Consider the following 18346-nt stretch of genomic DNA (forward strand, 5'->3'; position numbering starts at 1 on the left):
TAACTAAGGTAAATATCGGGTAACCAAGCGCTTGGTTACCCGATATTTACCTTGGTTACCAGGGCACACGGCTTAGCGCTGGTTCCCTGCACTCGTAGCCAGAGTACACATCGGGTTAATAAGCAAACCGCTTTGCTTATTTACCCGATGTGTACTCCAGCTACGTGTGCAGGGAGCCGGCACTGGCAGCGTGAGAGCGGCGGACGCTAGTAACCAAGGTAAATATCGGGTAACCAAGCAAAGCACTTTGCTTGGTTACCCAATATTTACCTTGGTTACAGCTTACCGCAGGCTGTCAGAAGCCGGCCCCCTGCACATTCAGATTGTTGCTCTCTCGCTGTCAAACACAGCGATATGTGCTTCACAGCAGGAGAGCAACGTCCAAAAAATGAACCAGCACTGTGTGTAACGAGCAGCGATTTCACAGCAGGGGCCAGATCGCTGCTCAGTGTCACACACAGCGAGATCGCTAATGAGGTCACTGGTGCGTCACAAAAAACGTGACTCAGCAGCGATCTCGCTATGTGACAAGTACCCCTTAGTTGTTAACTTCAGACAAAAAAAAACCCTTTTTAATATGCGAGAAAAACTCAGAACAATCCTTGTGTTCAACAAAGCAATCCAGCATGCCTTGTCCGTCCATGGATAGGTGCAGACCTCCCCCAGAGAGGTGCGGGGTACATTTACATTTGTATAATTTAGTGTCTTTGATTACCTCCTACCTCAACATCATGTTTTAGAATGCGGGAATCCTTTTTTTTTTTTTTTTTTTTTCCCATTTTATTTCATTTCTTGGGGCATAGTCTTGTTTTACTGGCTATATGTACAAAAATGCCTGAAGGACTAAAACCAAGAATTGAGTAGCGCAGCAATTATCCACTTTTGCTGAGAGCTTTTCTGTGTGCTTCACGTGTTCCACCGTTCCCTTTTATACCGGTTGGTGGAAGTTGTGTTTTGATCTTAAATTTGTGTATTAATTACTAGTTAGTTTTCTTTTTCTCTGTCTTTGGCTTATATACCGTGTATGTATATATATGTGTGTATATATATATATATATATATATGTATATATGTGTGTATATATATATATATATATATATATATATATATATATATATATATATATGCATTTCCATTACACACCTTTTTATTTCCAGATCCTCTTGCTAACAGTGTGGGGTTTGTTGTTTTTTTTTCTCTGTAAATACCTTAGGGAATAAAATGAGTGGATTAATTACTTCACTCCCGATCCATCCATAGTATCCACAATTATTAGACTTCATGCCCCGGCTGCACTCTAATCTCCGCTGGAGAATTAGTGCAGCTTCTGAGGTTAATACCTCTTTGCCCTGTTTAACTAATTTCTCTTCTCGATAGAACTTGCATTTCCATTATCTTTCCCTTCAGCAACACTTTGCAGCTCATTTACCTTTTACCTCCCATTATTGCCAGTCTGCTGTTTGCATATTGAATATAACAGTACCCCGCTCTGTGGTTTTCCTATATACGTTTTTAGATGTAGGATTGTTTTTTGTTTCTACGTATTTAAAAATGTAGTAATTGTCTACAGACATAAGGTGCAATCTTTCATTTTCTGCGTGGTTTTTTAATGGTCCCACAGACATTCTGTGTGTAAGGCTGCGTGCCCCCGATCAGTGTTCACTGCATCCAAAATGCTGCGTTGTACAGTACAAGCACAGTGGATGGGATTTCTAGAAATCCCGGGCCAACTGTGCTTGTTTTTTCTGCAGCAAACACTGACCTGCGGTGCGACTTTCTGAGCAGTAGCATGTCAGTTGCTTTGCTGCGGAGTTGCAAGTGTCCTCCGCAGGGAGAACACAAGTGAGAGACCGCAGCGCTCCGAGCCCAGATCATGGGCATGGGCAGCTATGGTCTCCAGCCGAGGAGATGCGCAGCCCCGCAGGTCAGAGCCCGCCGTGTCCAGGACGCAGCGGGTCCTGATCATGGGCACATAACCCAAGTATCTCTAAGGCTGTGTTCTCACGCTGCGTTTTTATCATCTTTTTGTTTTTTATGTTTTGGGTTTTTTTTTTTTTTTTTTTTTGCATATTTTAATCTATACTGCAAGGAAAAACACGTTCCCAGAGAAGTCTTTGAGCATCCTAATTTTTTTTTTCCTTGCTGATTTTGGTGGAGAAAAAAATCCACCAAGCAATTGACATGTCAATGGTTTGTGTTTTTTCAATGCATGAAAAACGCATGTTTTTTCTACAGATTTTTTCCTGCCAAGAGGATGCAGTTTTATGTGCAGAAAAAAGTCTGCAATGTGGGAACGTACACTAAGGGATTGATCACACTAGTGTAAAAATACGAGGGCAGTGCGAGGGGAAAAAGGTATTGCACTCGGGCCATTGTTATTCAATAAGGGAGTGCTGCTCTGCGATTTGCTTCTTCTCTCTCCTCCTCGGCTGTATTCGGCCTGAGTGAAAGATCAGTGTGCGGTTGAGACTTAGGCTATGTGCGCACGTTGCGTACAAGCCCTGCAGAAATTTCTGCAGCGATCTGAAGAGCACATGTGCGCTTTAGATCGCTGCAGAAATGTCCGTAGTGAGCGCCGATTCCATGTCACTTCTTTTTGCGCAGCGCTTCGGCAGTAGCCGAAGCGCTGCGCTCTTAGACGCCACGTGCGCACGGCCCCTGCACAATCTCCATAGACTGTGCAGGGGCCGCAGGACGCATGCAGTTACGCTGCGCTACAAAGCGCAGCGTAACTGCATGTTTTTACGCAACGTGCGCACATAGCCTAATAATGCAAGTCTAAAGCTCCTTCACACTAAGCGACGCTCCAGCGATCCCACCAGCAACCTGACCTGGCAGGGATCGCTGGAGTGTCGCTACACAGGTTGCTGGTGAGCTGTCACACAGGCAGATCTCACCAGTGACCAGTGACCAGCCCCCAGCCAGCAGCGACGCGTGGAAGCGATGCTGCGCTTGGTAACTAAGGTAAATATCGGGTAACCAACCCGATATTTACCTTGGTTACTAGCGCACACCGCTTAGCGCTGGCTCCCTGCACTCCTAACCAGAGTACACATTGGGTTAATTACCCGATGTGTAGTCTGGCTATGTGTGCAGGGAGCCGGCACGGACAGCTGAGAGCGGCGGACGCTGGTAATGAAGGTAAATATCGGGTAACCAAGGAAGGGCTTCTTGGTTACCATATATTTATCTTTGTTACCAGTGTCCGCAGAAGCCGGCTCCTGCTCACTGCACATTCAGTTGTTGCTCTCTCGCTGTCACACACAGCGATGTGCGCTTCACAGCGGGAGAGCAACAACTAAAAAATGGTCCAGGACATTCAGCAACAACCAGCGACCTCACAGCAGGGGCCAGGTCATTGCTGGATGTCACACACAGCGACATCACTAGCAACGTCACAAAAGTTGTGCCTCAGCAGCGATGTTGTTAGCAATGTTGCTTAGGCTGCTTTCACACCTCCGTTTTTTGCTATGCGGCACAATCCGGCACTTTGCAGGAAAAACGCAACCGTTTTTTTTTGCTGCCGGTTGCGTTTTTCCTGCATAGACTTTATTTAGTGCTGCATTCTGCATTGGTCCGGTTTTTGCTGCATGCGGCAGATTTAGCCGATGCGGCGGCTGGATGGAACGTTCCCTGGCACGTTTTTTGTGCGGCAAAAAAAAAACGCATCGCGCCGCATCCGGCAGATGCGGCGCTTTTCTCAATGCATCCCTATGGATGCCGGATGCGGCGCGATGCGGCAAAAACCGCATCCGGCCGCCGCATACGTTTTTTGCCACTGCGCATGCTTAGTAGCATGCCAGAAGCGGCAAAAACCGGACGGGCCGCATGTAAAAAACGTATGCAAAGGATGCAGTGTTTTCACCGCATCCGTTGCATAGGTTTCACAGCTGGATTGAGCCGCATGGCTCAAACCGGATGTGTGTAAGCAGCCTTAGTGAGACGTGGCCTTTAGGGTGCGAGAGAAAAATGTGTGATTATGGCCAAAATAGTGTGTGTTTACCCTTCAGGGCTCATTTGAGCCATCTATTATACACCACTTTCATTTCATTTTGTTTCACAAGGTCCATTGTGTCTAAATGCGCTTTTGTACAAGCCGATGCTATGTAGTAATACAGTATGTTCACAGGTAGAGTACATGGGGCATAAAATACGCTGTGATGTAAAGTACCAGGATAATCGCAGCTTTCTGAAATCTCGCAAACATTTGTTTTTTGTTTGTTTTTTTTCCTTTAGCATTTTGAGCCTTGCTGCATTTTTTCCAATATGCAGCGTGTTAAAGGGAACAAATCACCAGAATTTAAGTATAAGCTAAAGCCAGTGCTATGCTGGCACTATCAGGCTGATTCTATACATACCTGTAGTGGTCGGCTCGGATGTTTAGGTTTTGAAATCCAAGAAAGTAACGTTTATATAATTTAGCTGCTTGTTGAGTGACAGCAGCTGAGGATCAGATAATATATTCATACTTATCCCCTCCCCCAGTTAGAATTAGCATACATATTACACAAACGACTCGCTTTGTTGCAGGCCCTGTGTGAGGTCATACCCATGTGATCTGGTATCCAGCTTGGTTGGCTGAGGCCCCGCCCCTCCTGGTCACATGGGTATGACCTCACACAGGTCCTGCAACAAAGTGAGTCGTCTGTATAATACTTATGCTAATTCTAACAGAGGGAGGAGATGACTATGAATATATTATTTGCTCCAGTGCACCTGTCACTCAACAAGCAGCTCCTTTTTATAAACTTTTAGGCTATGTTCACACTAGAAAAATGATTTTTCTTAAGAAATTTCTTAAGAGTGCACCTGTGTTAAAAAACGCACCAAAAACGCATCTGCGTTTTTGCCGCGTTTTCGGTGCGTTTTTGGTGCGTTTTCGGTCCGTTTTTGGTGCGTTTTTACCGCTGGTTGCTCCCTGCGTTATTGTGCCAATTATCTATGGCAAAAAACGCAGTTAGCTGCAGAAAAGAAGTGACATGCTCATTCTTTTTCTTAAGAAAATCTACTGAAAGAATTTTCTTAAGAAAAAAACGCAGTGTGTGCACAGCTAATTTTTTTTGCCATAGGTTTTGCTGGGGAATGTCTGCAGAAAGGTTACAAGAATTTCTCAAGAAATTTCTGCAGCAAAAACGGACCCAAAACGGACCCAAAACGCAGGTAAAAAACGCAGTGTGTGAACATAGCCTTAGGTTTGGAAATTGAAATAAGTAAACATCCGAGCTGACCACTACAGGTATGTATAGAATCCGCCTGATAGTGCCAGTATAGCACTGGCTTTAGCTTATAGACGAACATCCTGGTGATTGGATCCCTTTAATTATTTCAGCAGTTTGGTATATGCAGCATGTAAAGTCTGTACTTGCCATTTTTTTTTTTTTATTTTTTTTTTTTTATCACTACTCTGGTTGTTGAGGACAACCCCCTCTCAATCACCATGTTGGCCCTATTAAAGTAACACTTGAACTCGCCCCTGGTACCGATGCCGTTCCAGTGGCGGGCACTCACTCTCTGGGGTCATGTGAGGTCGTTACGCCCTGCCTCCTATTGGTGCCACATTCACTGTCTTCTCCTTCGGATTTATTGAACATCAAGTGGAAGTGAGTGGCAGCCGCAGCTCTGACTTCCTCTTGAAGTTCAATTCATCCAAACGCAAAGGCAGTGATTGGGCACCGAGCCCAATGACGCAATGACGTGAGCGCTCAGTGAGTGCCCGCACCACTGGAATGGCTCTGACACCAGTGGTCATTGTCAGCTGTTATTTTAACATGGACAAACGGGGTGAATATGAAGGCATTTTCTGAGTAGTGGACAACCCCTTTAAACGTTTGGCAATATATAATGTAACACTTGTCCCTCCCTGCTGTCACTTGACAGGTGCTCTTTTACTATGTTTGCTCCCCTTTATGGCCCTGGTTACACCGTATTTCTCTACACCCCCGGTAGCCTGTCATACTGTTTGTGGAGCAGGGGGTGCAGCATACATGGTTGTCACAAACGTGACCCATCCCGGCTGATGGCCTTACTCCATAATCAATAGTGAATGGACTTTGTCTATAGCCTGTGCCTGCACTTTGCACTAATAGGGGTTATGTTCAGGCTCGTGATTTAGGCTCCGCAATGCATTTAAATGAGCAGTTTTACCGAACCTCCACTATCTTTTACAGCACACTTTCTCCTACTTATTTCTGTCAAATAGTCACTTGTGAAATCCTATAAGGAGTGGTCTGTGTTCAGACTGAACCTGTTCTGAATGTGCATGATCTTTACAGTAGAGATAAGCGTCTGTTATTTGTAGAGGCACCGAAAGGGTTAAGCCCGAGGCAGCTTTACGCCCTCCAGCCCTCCATCCCCCATGTAACAGATGGGTTAAACAAGGGCATCCAGCATTTTACATAGTTTGTGTGTAATTAATGACCCGTTCTGTGAGTTGGATGCCATATTCCTATATGAACCATGTTTCCTGATGCGCTAAGCCAGATGTAAGGGCATTTCCCATGAAACTCAAGTAGGGGAATGGTTTATGGGTTGCTCCCAGTAGACCTCTACAGGTTTCTGTATAAGATGCAACACAACTGCTTAAGGTGGGAAATGGATCACAATTGATGGTCATGCGTTATGTCATCCATTAGCGGCCTGTCTTTAATCCCTACACATCCCCATGACACGAGTGTTGTGCAGATTGACCTCTAGTAAAAACAGATCTATTGCAAACAGAATTAAGACTGGTGCAATACACAAACTAAAGTGTGCGTCCATTTTTGCTCCGTTTACAGCAGATCATATTCTTTGTATTTTTTCAGAGCTGGAGTGGCTCTTTAAATCTAAGCCCCCGTCATATACTGACTCTCCGGTGTTCTCTTTGTTTATTGGTGTCGCTCTGGTGCCATCTTATGACTGTATCTTCTCACTGGCCAGAAGTCAGACGTTGCCTTACCATATACCAGTGAAAGTTTGAGAGCCAGAACGAGGCTCGTATTGAGTTGTGACCACCTTGGCACACCATGAAACACTGGAGCTGCCAGCAGGTCCCAAATCCCTGGAGACTGACCAAAACTGTGGCGATTGAAGATGTAGCCGCCGAAAGGGGAGTATAATACAGGGGGCAGGGGACTTAAATTTAAAGCATAACTCCCATGGGGAAATAAAAAAAATAAATAAACAATATAGTGGTTCTTTTAAAGGGCTTGTCTGAACTGCCTGACTGCAGACTTGTGAGTTCTCATAGTGCGCACTATGGATGCTGTCAGGATTCTCAAGCGCTGGATGCATGACTGCAAGTATGTGTAATGGTCACACTATATTGAGACCTCCTATGCTGTAATGTGGAAACTGCTGCACTTTTCTAATTGGATGTCCACAGTGACTTGGCCTGTTAGGCAGTGGAAATGTTGCTGTGGAATTGCGTGTGAATTATTGTATATGCTACATATTGGTGTCTCAGGAAATTGACTAATGCTGCTGAGCCTATGTAAATTGTGTACTGTGCATTTTCACACTTTGCAATGCAAAAGGCAAAATCGTCAGCAAATCTTTTTTTGTTTTTGTGAGCCAACCTTCTACAAATCCCAACATTCACACCTGAGTTTCTGTGTAATTCAAGGTGTCCCTTCCCACCCCCTTTATTGGATTCTATGGTCATCTGCATCACAGCAAATGCACTGAGGTTGTAAATCCTTACCCCTCTTCCTATGTAAATAAGCTTTACTCGCATTTAGATTGGACAGTAACTATGGAAGTAATGCCCCCTCCTGATCTGCCACCAGCTAAACCAGACCAGCTGTTAGAGGAGCTCAGAGCTGCACATCCTCCACCTTACAGGATGGTTCCAGATAATGCTAGTAAGTGTCCTCTCTATGGCTTTCATATTTGTAGTGTACAACCATCACCATACCACAATACTACTAATATAATGTTATGGCGATGCTCTCCGCATCCCCATAAAACAGTAATGCAGAACAGCCTGTGACGTGATTATGGCGCATCCTTGGTTGTGTGTGGGTGGATATGTGTGTGTATAATATATAAATAAATAAATAAATAAATATATATAATATATATTTTTTTTTTATTTAATGTGTGTGTGTGTGTGTGTGTGTGTGTGTGTGTGTGTGTGTGTGTGTGTGTGTAGAATTTTTCTGAAAAAGAAAATGGTAATTCAATACAATAACAAACCATGAAAAATTCCCTATTAAACATATATCTTTATTCTGGTAACATAGAATAGCCACTAAAAGGTGGATAAATGGTGAGATAGGGACAAGTGCACCAATTAAAGATATTCCGGGGTGATACTATATAGTTAGGCAGGGGTAGGCTAATACTTTCCCTCTCAGGCTTCCCCCTACCTACCGGCGGAGTGTAAACACCCTAATACTTGGTGCCCCCACTCCTCGGCGGCTGTCCCTCACTGACCCTAAAATCCACAATAAACTACCACCATCACCACAATTCGTGTTAGTGCAGTGTGCAAGTCATATATATGTCATTATACTGTGTTCTGAGGTCAATGAATATCATTCAACAATACCATGCAGATTTTTCGATGTGTACTATACCCACTGGAAAAATTCATACACCTAATATATATGACTCCTTTTTTTTTTTTTTTGAGAGAGAACATTTTTCCAATACCAGTGAGTTATACATCTCATTGATGATACTACATGCACATAATATCATAGCCCACAGTGCCTCTATAACTGCACACTGCAAACAATGCAAACAATAACAATACTTATCCCATCCCAACGCGTTTCTCCCTCAGGGTATCTGGGGGTTCATCAGGAGATGTTCTATATTATCCGGCCGCACAGTGGGAGTCCGGGTATAGGGACCAGTGGAGTCACAGGTGATCTCACAATTGAGATCTTCTCATGGATGGTGCCAGAAATAATGTCTCTGTATATTCTCTGGTATATTCTAATTGAATACACTCTTGTGAGCTCAATCTGACTGGTTTTTAGGTTTCTCCAATTCTAGAACGACCTGCAGGATCTCTTTACCAATTCTAACTTTGGTTCCTGTAATTTCTTTATTTTCACATTTATCTGAAGTGATCTGTGCAATATTTTAGTAGGTTTTGAGATTTCCTAATGATTCTGCACCGCAAAACACATTGGGCCCCCATTCATCAAGATCGGCGCTCACCCCTCCCCCCCGACACTCAGTGTTAAGGTGGTGGGTTAGAGACCGTGGCTCCTGATTCATTATGAGGTGCACCTGATGCACCCACCGGGGCTGTGGGGAGACTCGATACCAGGCCGCGGTTCTCTTGCTCCATGGGGAGGGGTGTCGCAGCGGCAGGGTCCAGTTCCCTGACCCCGGGGGTGTCGTTTAAATATAAAAGGGATGATGATAGTTATTCGTGATGCCACCTGATGGCAGATGATGCGGGATGGGACCTCTGGGGCATATGGTGACAGAGCTTAGATGGTGTATCTCTCCACAGGTAAAGCTGGCCCCCAGAGCCGTTTGGGAGTGGTAGTCTATGATGGCGGGGATGTAGGGCCGGAGGTGCAGGCGCATAATGGTGCGACACAGGGAAGCAGTCTCAAGGTTTTTACTCACTGTAGCAGGTTCCAAGGTAACACAACGTCAGTGACCGCCTTCGGAGTGCTGGGTTCCACTGTGATGGGCTCCAGTCAATCCCATGCAGTTCGGAGGTCAAAATCAGTGCATCTTTCTTATGTTCTTTCCCTGGTTGTCTTTCTGCGCTAACTTCTCTCGCGCCTGTCCCGCGCCTACGCACACAGTGACCGGATCCTTCACAAGGGGAGCCTGCTGCCTAGTCCCTTTGACCCTATGTGGTCACCTTCCAGCGGATTCGTGTGCGGAATTGGCTTTGGTACTAGATGTGTCCTCAACCTCTGGTTTTACTAGCGGAGCACGTTAGTTCTTCTCTAGTCAAGGGACCAGTCCCCGTTCTGCGGCCAAGTCCTTCCAATTCTGTATGTGGAACGAGGCCACAGGAGTATGGTGCACTTCCCATGGGTCTCGGGCCCCTTCTGTCAGCGCCTGGGTCGAGCTGCACCAGCTCCAGACCACAGGTCTTCACTGCTCCTTCTTGACTCCCTAACCTTCTGTCACACGCTTCTCCCACTAAGTAGACTCCACCCCCCAGGTGTCGGTACCTCCCTTCCCCTAATCCATCACCAGTGGTGGCTATACATAGCATTAATGGAACCAAACCCCAACCCTGACTCGGGGGTGAGCTGCTAATGTGAATGTTGTGTGTTTTTGTGTGCATACCGGTGAATGACCTCTTCCGTACCCAGGATGGGATACCACACCTCTAGCTGAAGTAGTACAGTGCAGTACAGTGTACCTCTGTGGCGACTGAAGCCTCAGGGCTGCCACACACCCCTCTTAATGAATCTGGCGCATCTGAAAAGTGACGTGTTCCTGGCCATGAATTTTGCACCAGTTGTAAGATTTGTGGCGTAAGGAATGCCTCAGCTTGACATCAATATATCAATATGACAGACTGGTCGCCTCATCTTCACACTCTAGGTCCTCCCACTTTTGCATTTTCGGCCAGCTTTGGCAAAGTCCCAAACAGGTAGGTAAAAAAAAAAGGCGCAAGTAAAAGTGCAACATGTCCATGTGCGTCTTGAAATCTTCATTTTGCTGCTCCTGTAGATCGTAGATTTTTTTTTTTATTCATTTTATTTTTAACACCAAATTAAAGAGCTAAAACATTTGGCAAAAAAACCCGCACTCGACAAGGTTAATTGTACTGTATGGCTTATCTTAGCTGCGTGTACAGGCACCAATTCACCTGTAGGTTTGTAGTATACCTCTATCCACACTGTGCCACATTTGTAAAGAAGACCCACGATTGTAATATTTGATCGATGCTATGTCTATTGGCTGGGAAGCCCACAGCTTAGAGTTTATATTAACTGGGTTCCAGTGGTGGTCGTGCATGTACAATACCTGTCCCTTCAATCTATTGGACTGACAAGAAACAAACCAACCTAGAGATGATGAATCAGGGCTTGAAGTCTGTGCGCGTGCGCGCGTGTGTGTGTGTGTATGTGCGCGTGTGTGTGTGTGTGTGTGTGTGCGCGTGCGTGCGTGCGTTTTGAGTTGCAAACTCTTCAAAATGGCACAGGCAATACATGAATTTGGCACAGAATGAGGTTTTTCTTTACCTGTTTTTGCAAAATTTGGTGACAAATCTCCTATTGCACCAAATTATTGCCATACTCAAAAATACGCCAAGGGGGTAACTGGAGTAGAGTTGCACCAAGTTTTGCAACTTTTTTTTTTTTATAAAGATGCAATGGTTTAATCAAGAGTAAATATCTGGAAACTCAAACTTTTTGCCCACAGAGCAGACAAAAACAAACAGTGGAGAACATATAGAATAGACCAGAAAGGCGTAAATAGAATACTGAATTGTGCACAGAAAAAAAGCAAAGATTTTAGGTAAAACCAGCCCACAAGCAGTGCTGAACCTGGGCCATCGAGTGCTCGGCTCTTTCGTCAGTCCCATAGGAGTTTATCATGACTTCTACCTATATACTGCTTATATTGTCAAAACAGCTTTTAGAAGGATATTAAAGAATCTGGTATTTACAAAAGTCTTTCTTATTAATGACCGTGATCTCTGCGTCCGTTTTCAATGAGCAAGCAGTTTGCACACATTTGTAATGCTGCGTCGGCTGCTCGGCAGGCGCTCCTGATGTACATCAATGACTGTGGGACCTCGGCCTAAGTAATGCCATGAAATAGTGACTGAATTTGTCTTCCAGCTGGATCTCGTGGCCGCTGTTCTGTGACTCATATCTCCGCCATCTTGCCTCCAGTTACACCAGTACATGTGAATCGTGCTCTGTGTAGGCTGAGTGACGTCATCACGTGGCCGTTTTATGACTTCCTCTGATCTCAGCACTGGGCTATTATTTTTCCCATATTCTTCATTGTAATTGGGGATTTTAGTCATTGCAATGAATGAAGCATTTCTGTAAATGTTGTCACAAATGTAACAAAACAAGGAGTCCTATTGTATGCAGCCATAGGAATAGGAGCCCCTGTGTAATATGTGAGCCGTCCTGGCAGCTGCCGGTGATTGTTACTGTACGAGCTCTGGCGTGCACCACACAATGACATCTCTGTAGTTTCTTATGAATTCTTCTTTCTCATAAAGTAACAAATGATTCCGCACCAGCGTGTCAGTATGCATAACATTTACCAGCTGATGGGAAACCTTTTTAACTATTCATTGTGTTGTTTTGTCCTTGTTTGCATTGCTTTGCCGGATCCTTCCCTTAAGCTGGCAAGGCCCATTAGATGACTGTCAGATGAATGATGCTTTGGCTGATCGGTCGTCTGACAGACATTTTGGCCGATTCTTCCCCCATACATGGGAGCGCTTGTTCGTTGCAGTACATCTGTGTTCTCTATGAGAAAGCCGCTGAATAAAAGATAAGCTTATCGCCAGAACTATGCGTTCAGCGGTTCGAAATCCGATATATGCGATCAACACCCTGTCTCCCAACGATTAGTCGGCTGGTACCACCATACACATTAGTCGTTGGCCGAACATGTCAATATTGACAGTTTCGGCTGATATTAGTGTGTATGTATTCCACCCTTTAGATCAGGAGAAAGACACACTAGTTGTTTGTGTCTTCCTATGTTTTCTAGATCAGTGTTTTTTTTTTCCTATAGTTTAGAGCTCATTTCCTATGTTACTGGTAACCCATCAGTCTCGTTGACCCAGATAGGAAGCAAGAGGTGCTAGAAGGCTGTATGCTGAAGTGCCGCTCCAAAGCTGGCTGGATCAGATGATTCAGTGTCGCTGCTATTCTCCAATGCTGCAGCTGCAAAGGGCGAGCGGTGAAGCGCCTTTTAAGCTGAATAAGGATATGAACATATTCTTATCACTCATTCAGTATGTGTGCTGGGAATCAGAATGTATCCATAGGCCTTCCTATATCCAGCCTAGGACAAGAGCATCCTTTTGGGGTACTTTTGGGCCAATTACTTCTCTACTAAGGGGTACTTCTCACATAGCGAGATTGCTGCTGAGTCATGTTTTTTGTGACGCACCAGTGACCTCATTAGCGATCTCGCTGTGTGACACTGAGCAGTGATCTGGCCCCTGCTGTGAAATCGCTGATCGTTACATACAGTGCTGGTTCATTTTTTGGACGTTGCTCTCCCGCTGTGAAGCACACATCGCTGTGTTTGACAGCGAGAGAGCAACGATCTGAATGTGCAGGGAGCTGGCGTCTGGCAGCCTGCGGTAAGCTGTAACCAAGGTAAATATTGGGTAACCAAGCAAAGTGCTTTCCTTGGTTTTCCCGATATTTACCTTGGTTACTAGCGTCCACCGCTGTCAGGCTGCCAGTGCCGGCTCCCTGCACACGTAGCCAGACGGGTAAATAAGCAAAGCGGTTTGCTTATTAACCCGATGTGTACTCTGGCTAGGAGTGCAGGGAGCCAGCGCTAAGCGGTGTGCGCTGGTAACCAAAGTAAATATTGGGTAACCAAGCACTTGGTTACCCGATATTTACCTTAGTTACCAAGCGCAGCATCGCTTCCACGCGTCGCTGGGGGCTGGTCACTGGTCGCTGGTGAGATCTGCCTGATTGACAGCTCATCAGCAACCATGTAGCGACCCACCAGCGATACTGACCAGGTCAGATCGCTGGTGGGATCGCTGGAGCGTCGCTAAAGTGTTACGGTACCCTAATAGGTAAAAAGTAGATATGGAGGGTCTGTTTGCAGGGCCAGCTGGTTGCGTGGGCAGCTGAGGCCCAGCGGTGGAGATCTGCTGGCCTTCCTCATATCTATACCTGCTTTTACAGAGTTTGCATATCTGGAACAGAAAAATCATTTATTTAAATATTGTAACTTATCTTTTCTTGAAAATTTGGAGACAAACTACAAATCCCTTGTTGCCTTGTCTGTTATCAAAGGAAAAGCCGGTTTGCCTTGATTCTAGCCTTAGTGCTTGTATACATGAATTCTTGCTAACCCTTCACTATTGTGTTTGCAGAGGGTTTACCCAGCAGTGGAAACGCTCCAGGCCACGTAAATGAGCACTGATAAAGGTGGCAGTCAGCACTGGTTTTACCATGATGTGGCACAAAGCTCTGATCTCCAAATGGAGTGATTATCTCCAACTTTGTAAGATAACATTTACTTTGCATCAAAATCTGACACCCATTCTTGCCGCCCATGTACGCGTTGCTGAGGGCATCTACGACGGTACTTTCATACAAACACACGCACTATATATAATTTAGGATCACGTTTGTTAATTAAAAGGGCACAGTATCTCTAGTATTACTTAATTTTAGAAGAAAGTATGGAATAGTAGAATTCCGTTGTGGCAGTAATTCCGTTTGCGTCCGTCGGTAGATATTTAGCATTGCTAGGTATAGATGAAGTAATACCAGATGTTCCCAACATTTTGTTATAGTAGTAATGCCAGGAACATATTGAGGGTGTTTCTGGCAGTGCAGGGTATTTACAATAGTAAAATGTGAATGGAAAAATCCTGCTTTGTCAGTTTTGCCACTTTTGATCTTGCTGGATCCTGATTTTAACCATATATATTCTGCTTTCTTGTAGATTCGTTGGATGAGTTTTTTGAATATGAGGCAGAGGATTTCCTGGCGTATCTGGCCTTGCTAATTACAGAAGGTCGCACTCCTGAGCATTCAGTAAAAGGCAGGACAGAAGGTCTCCATTGCCCTCCAGCAAAATCAAGTCAGCCTGGGGCCTGTAAGCATGAATGCAGCGATAAGGTGGCGCAGGTAAGTTGTCTGTCTCCAAAGACTCCATGTAGTTGACCAGAATGTGATTTCTTTATTAGGCCTAATTCAGACTTTTGTTAAATCAGTACTCAAAGGGGTGTCCAGTACTTTAAGATTGATGACCTATCCTAAAGGGGGCTTTACACACTGCAATGTCGCTAGCGTTCACACCCGCCCCCGTCGTTTGTGCGTCACAGGCAAATCGCTGCCCGTCGTGGACAAAATCGCTAGTACCGGTCACACTTACCTTCCGAACGACGTCGATGTGGCCGGCAAACAACCTCTTTTCTAAGGGGGCGGTTCGTGCAGCGTCACAGCGACATCACACGGCAGGCGTCCTATAGAAGCGAGGGTGCGGAGAGCAGCCGCATGAAAGTCATGCCCACCTCGTTGCCGGCCGACGCAGGTACGGTGTTGTTCATCGTTCCTGGGGTGTCACACGTAGCGATGTGTGCTGCCTCAGGAACGACGAACAACCTGCATCCAAAATCAGCAACGATATTTGGGAAATGGACAAAGTGCCAACAATCAACGATTTGGTGAGTATTTTGCATCATTAGCGGTCGCTCATGTGTCACACGCAACGACGTTGCTAACGAGGCCGGATGTCCGTTACGAATTTCGTGACCCCCAACGACATCTCGTTAACAATGTCGTTGCGTGTAAAGTGGCCTTTAGAAACAGGTCATCAATGGCAGATCAAGGTGGTCACCACACATCTAGAGAAATTCCTTAAGGGGTATAGTTTCCAAAATGAGGTTTAATTGGGGGGGTGTGTGTGTAAAATAGCGCTGCTTCCTTTTCAAGCCCTGCAGTGCGCCCAAACGGTAATTTTCCCCCACATTTGGGATATGAGTGCTTGAAAATTGCAAACTTTTGGACTAATTTCTGATATATTCACAAATAAAAGCAAAATCTCTTCCTAAATTTACCACTAAGATGAAATAAAATATGTAAAAAAATATCAATCACTGGGATCCGTTCCACTGGTCATAATTGAAAAAATTGGCCCAATCAAGATTAAAACAGGCTTGGAAGTGAAAGGGATAAAAGGAACTGCACAAACTTTGAGTCCCCCTAAAGTGTTATCACTTATTCAACATTTATCACCTAACTATTCACAATATGCCTGCACAAGTTTTATTTCCCCACTAAGTGGTGAAGCTTCAAAATATAACAATATACACCATCATGTCTAATTAAAAATTTCAAACCAAATGAAGCTACAGAAATCAAGTAAATGTTAAACATTATTTTTTATTTCAAATTTTATAATATAAAATCATATAAATATAACATTTCCAATATAGAGTTCCACAATAATACAACCAGGGACACAGATGTGAGTTAAAATCATATATAAAAAAAAAATATATATTTTCTCCTAACAGTGACATATTTGTTACTGGTGCTATATCAGGTGTATATACGTTGGGGTTAAATTCTCAATAAATACATGGATCAAAATTTCCACACGCCGCCCCCCCCCCCCCCCCCCCCCCCGAAGAAAAAACGGCGAAACATATGTTGGGGTGACAGGACTTGGAGTGAGTGATTTAATGTAAATATTGTACAGTGTTCTATGCCTCTTATGTCTCCTATGTTTGTTTGGTTACAGTGGCCTAGAAGACTGCACAATATTTACATTAAATGACTCACTCCACGTCCTGTCACCCCAACATATGACCTCGGTATTCATACCCCTTCAACAGAGCAGATCGGAAGAGAAGCAGCTGCTCTGATGACATGAGACATTACAAAATTAAGATATCAAGAGGAGTGAGGGCCCTACCCGTAAGCTTACAGTCTATGAGGAAATGGGGGAGACACAGAAGTTGAATAGGGGGAGGGGAAGCTTGTCATATATGGTCCAACCGTCGATAATAGGGGATTCAAAACCAGCTGCATGGACCGGTCACCAGCCAGAATTTATACATCTAGAGTGTAAAAGAAAAGAAAAAAAAAAGTACATGAAGCGGAATGGAATCGGAAGATACAGGGGACAAGAATTGGAAGTAAATTTTTATGAAGGGCAGAAAGGGATTAGATTAGATGAGGAAGGTGAGGTGATAGGCTAGTCTAAAGAAATGCGTTTTTAGGGCCCGCTTAAAGATGTGAATGTTGGGGATTATTCAGATTGTTCTTGGTAGTGTGTTCCAGAGCATAGGCGCAGCTCGTGAGAAATCTTGAAGACGGGAGTAGGAGTTCGAATTGTTGAGGTTGTCAGTCTTAGGTCATTAGCAGAACGGAGGGCAGGGGTAGGGTGATAGACAGAGATCAGGGAGGAGATGTAGGATGGTGCGGAACTGTGGAGAGCTTTGTGAGTGAGAGTGATAAGTTTATGTTGGATTCTGAGGCTGATGGGCAACCAGTGCAATGACTGGCACAGAGAAGAGGCATCAGTGAAGCAGTTGGAGAGAAAGATGATCCTGGCTGTGGCATTCAGGATGAATGGGAAGCTATGGAGAAATGCTAGCCCAATAGGGTCTTATCTGATACACACTTCGATAGTAAGCGACAGTTTTGCTCACCTTTTTGAAGGGTTGTGAGTCCGACAACAATGATCTGGCAGAAAAACTTGTCATAGCTGCTGCAGAATCCACAGGACGAAAGGTCAGATGATTAATGTTGAACAAGGAGTTTTAGGGGAATCTTCGCTCTGTTACGTTGATTATAAGAGGATGCCAATGCCCATGAGCGTTTGAAAGGAATGTGTTTTTAATTGAATATCTGAGATTGGTAGATACAGCCGGGTAAGAAGAAAAGAAAAAAAAAAACAACAGTTTGGGCCTGGAATTGATCCCTGGTTGGACGCCAGTCTTCATAAGTCCATGGGGACTAGAGTCCGTACTTTAAAATGATGGTAGAGGGAATAGGGGGATTGAAGCTGGCACCTTATGCTAATATTTAAATAAAAAGAAATAAACACAAACACCGAAAAAGTCCTTTATTTGAACTGAAATACAATATAAAAAAAACAACAAAACACCCTTTCACCCCTTTTTATTAACCCCCAAAACACCCAGGTCCGTTGAATCCACATGAGGTCCCACGATGCTTCTGGCTTTGCTACATCTGATGTGACTGCGCATGGCCATAGAACATGAACGCATGCTATGGACTTCAGGTAGAGAATGAGTGGGGAGGTCACTCAGGTTATTTGCGGCCACAGCTGGAGGTTCACACAGCCTTCCACCTGTGATCGCATTGGCCTACTTTTATAATCAATGCAGCCGCGTGGAGATTCCACTAAAACTTCTTTTTCAAGAGTAATGAAGGACCTTAATGTCAATTAATGGCCATTAATTCCAGCTGACATGAGGTGCACACATCCGGACTATAAAAACAATACATGAAGATAATGCTTTTCTCCAATATGACTGCAAAATGGGTTTTTTTTTCATGGCTTCTACATTTGGGGGTGGGGACAACAAAAAAACTATTTTTTACTCTTTTTTTTTTTTTTTTTTAAAGTATGTCCACATGTCTTTGTTCCATCAGTGAAGCTGCTAAGACTTTCTACGTGAAGCCGCTTCAGTAAAACACCGTCAGTCTTTTTCCTGAAGCGGTAT

At 44.5% G+C, this 18346-nt stretch overlaps 1 protein-coding gene across 2 annotated transcripts in view; it reads left to right on the forward strand.

Moving 5' to 3' along the window:
• The first annotated feature begins 14589 nt into the window (after window positions 1–14589).
• Window positions 14590–18346, forward strand: part of ATOSA (atos homolog A) — a 70641-nt gene continuing 66884 nt past the window's right edge. For both annotated transcript variants that reach the window (XM_075345774.1, XM_075345775.1), the window contains exon 1: window positions 14590–14774. The gene's annotated coding sequence lies outside the window, so the exon portion shown is untranslated. The remainder of the gene's footprint in view (window positions 14775–18346) is intronic.

Source organism: Anomaloglossus baeobatrachus, chromosome 4 (assembly GCF_048569485.1).
Source record: "Anomaloglossus baeobatrachus isolate aAnoBae1 chromosome 4, aAnoBae1.hap1, whole genome shotgun sequence".
In the NCBI taxonomy this organism is placed as follows: domain Eukaryota; kingdom Metazoa; phylum Chordata; class Amphibia; order Anura; family Aromobatidae; genus Anomaloglossus; species Anomaloglossus baeobatrachus.